The sequence below is a fragment of the Triticum aestivum genome, chromosome 4A, assembly GCF_018294505.1.
Source record: "Triticum aestivum cultivar Chinese Spring chromosome 4A, IWGSC CS RefSeq v2.1, whole genome shotgun sequence".
Lineage (NCBI taxonomy): Eukaryota > Viridiplantae > Streptophyta > Magnoliopsida > Poales > Poaceae > Triticum > Triticum aestivum.
Window position 1 is genome coordinate 638434456 of NC_057803.1, and position 3673 is coordinate 638438128.

The following is a 3673-nucleotide window of genomic DNA, read 5'->3' on the forward strand; positions in this document are numbered from 1 at the left end:
CCTAGTAGGGCAGAGGAAGCAGAAGCACAGGAATACTAGAGCAGTGCTCCAGCCAGGAGCACAAGACAACCAAAACAACGCCAACGCCAGAGACATGAAGAGCAAGAGGGTGAGGTGGACTCCCCCGGCAAGACCCTTGCCAGGGCGGCCTCCGCGGCCCCGGCAAGAGCCTTGCCGAGGCAACTTGCCCAATGCCAATAGAGCGCGCCACCCTTGAGCCCAAGGGTTCCAACACCATCAACCACATCGGAACCAAAGCTCGGGAGGCACCTCCCTGGTGGCATGCAGATCTTCGAGAAGATCATAGGCGCACAAGACTAGATGAGGACCAGAAGACGACGATCCTCGACAAAATCCTTGCCAAGGAAATCCATGAGACCCCCGGCAAGATCCTTGCCGGGGACGACCGTGATGCCACGGCAAGACCCTTGTCGGGGCCCTGGCAAGGGCCTTGCCGAGGACACCTGCGGGGCCACAGCTAGGCCCACGTCTGCCAAGACCCCACCGCCATTCCCATACAGCTGGCAGCCCAACCAGCTGGGCAGGCACCTGCGTGGTGACGTGTGGCCTCCAGGCCAACTCAGCAAGCACCTACGTGGTGGCATGCAGATCTTCATGAAGACTCTACCACCAGGCCATCTTAGCAGCCTGCCAGCTTGCATGGCGCTGCATGCCTCATTGGCCTGGACGCGCGTCGGAGCGAGATGGAACGGCGACGGATGGGACGGGCCTCGTTACCGTCCCCAATAAAGCAATGGGACACCTAAGGAGCACATTTAATGTGCCTAGTCCCAAGATGACAGGCGATAAGCTTGTACACTGTTTACCTTTCCACCTCCTGTGTGCCACTGTGGCGACCCTTTTTTGACTATAAAAGGAGGCCCTAGGCGTACTAGAGAAGGATTCGGATCTTTTGTACTATGCACGCACCGCAGCTAGTTCGAAGGCTCAAGAACACTCAAATATACACCAAAGCAGGACTATGGTATTACGCATCCATGCGGCCCGAACCTGGGTAAATGATCCTTGTGCTGCCTACTAGACCCGCTCTTTACACACTCTGCGCCCGCCAACCGTAGAAGGGGTCCAAGTGATCCCATAGGTGTCGTTCCCACCGACAGATGGACTGATTGAGATGAGAGAAGCTGGTATGAACTCGACCTATCTTGTTTTTGTAAATATGATTAGTTCATTGTTCCCGATTCAGCCTATTATGAATGAAATATGTTTGCAATGACAATTAGAGATTATAGTTGCTCATGACATGCTTAATTAGCTAGGAGTTTATAATGGTTTACCTTGCGTGCCAACATGCTATTAAAATGGTTGTGATGTGGTATGATAGGGTGGTATCCTCCTTTGAACAATTTGAGTGGCTTGACTTGGCACATGTTCATGCATGGAGTTGAAACAAAATCAACATAGCCTCCATGATATTTATGTTCATGCTGAATTAAATCCTACTCATGCTTGCACTCAGTGTTGATTAATTTTAATGCATGTTCATGACTGTTGTCGCTCTCTAACTGGTCGCTTCTCAGTCTCTTTCTAGCCTTCACTTGTACTAAGCGGGAATACTACTTGTGCATCCACTTCCATAAAACCCAAAGGTTATTCCATATGAGTCCACCATACCTTCCTATATGCGGTATCTACCTGCCGTTCCAAGTAAATTTGTATGTGCCAAACTCTAAACCTTCAAATGAAATTCTGTTTTGTATGCTCGAATAGCTCATGTATCAACTAGGGTTGTCTATATCTTCCATGCTAGGTAGGTTATTCTCAAGAGGAGTGGACTCCGCTCCTCATTCACGAGAAAATGGCTGGTAACCGGGGTGCCTAGTCCCATGCTTAAATTAAAATAATTGCAAACAAAACTCCCCAGGGATTGTTGTTAGTTGGAGGCACCCATTATTTCGGACAAGCCATGGATTGATGTTTGTTGGTGGTGGGGGAGTATAAACTTTACCATTCTGTTTGAGAACCGCCTATAATGTGTGTAGCATGGAAGATATCGAGATCTCTTAGTTGTTATGTTGACAATGAAAGTATAACACTCAAAATATTAGTTATCTCTATTTCAAAATCGAGCTCTGGCACCTCTACAAATCCCTGCTTCCCTCTGCAAAGGGCCTATCCATTTACTTTTATGTTGAGTCATCATCCTCTTATTAAAAAGCACCAGTTGGAGAGCACCGCTGTCATATGCATGCATTACTATTAGTTTAGATTGAGTATGACAGTGACTGGATCTCTTTTACCATGAATTACAATGTTTAGTCAGTCCTTGAACTTCAAAGGTGCTCTGCATTTATGTCTTGTGGTCTCAGAAAGGGCTAGCGAGATACAATCTTGTTATATCTTCTTGTGATTGTTTTGAGAAAGTGTTGTCATCCGAGATTTATTATTATTGCTCGCTAGTTGATTATATATAAATATGAGTAAACATGAGACCTAAATGTTATTGTGAATATGGTTAGTTCATAATCTTTGCTGAAAACTCGAATGCTGGATTTACATGTTTACAACAACAAGATCAAACAGAGTTTGTAAAAGTTTTTTCGTTATCACTTTCAGTTTGTCAACTGAATTGCTTGAGGACAAGCAAAGGTTTAAGCTCGGGGGAGTTGATACGTCTCCATCGTATATCTACTTTTCCAAACACTTTTGACCTTGCTTTGGACTCTAACTTGCATGATTTGAATGGAACTAACCCGGACTGACGCTGTTTTCAGCAGAATTGCCATGGTGTTATTTTTGTGCAGAAATAAAAGTTCTCAGAATGACCTGAAACTTCACGGAGAATTTTTTTGGAATTTATAAAAAATATTGGTGAAAGAATCAACACCAGGGGGCCGACACCCTGTCCACGAGGGTGGGGGCGCACCCCCTGTCTCGTGGGCCCCCTAAGGCTCCACCGACCTCAACTCCAACTCTATATATTCATGTTCGGGGAGAAAAAATCAGAGAGAAGGATTCATCGCATTTTACGATACGGAGCCGCCGCCAAGCCCTAATCTCTCTCGGGAGGGCTGATCTGGAGTCCGTTCAGGGCTCCAGAGAGGGGAATCCGTCGCCATCGGCATCATCAACCTTCCTCCATCACCAATTTCATGATGCTCACCGCCGTGGATGAGTAATTACATCATAGGCTTGCTGGACGGTGATGGGTTGGATGAGATTTATCATGTAATCGAGTTAGTTTTGTTAGGGTTTGATCCCTAGTATCCATTATGTTCTGAGATTGATATTGTTATGACTTTGCTATGCTTAATGCTTCTCACTAGGGCCCGAGTGCCATGATTTCAGATCTGGACCTATTATGTTTCCATGAATATATGTGAGTTATTGATCCTATTTTGCAAGTCAATAGTCACCTACTATGAGTTATGATCCGGTAACCCCGAAGTGACAATAACCGGGATTCGGGACCACTCCCAGTGATGACTATAGTTTGAGGAGTTCATGTATTCACTAAGTGTTAATGCTTTGTTCCGGTACTCTATTAAAAGGAGGCCTTAATATCCCTTAGTTTCCAATAGGACCCCGTTGCCACGGGAGGGTAGGACAAAAGATTTCATGCAAGTTCTTTTCCATAAGCACGTATGACTATATTCGGAATACATGCATACATTACATTAATGAACTAGAGCTAGTTCTGTGTCACCCTATA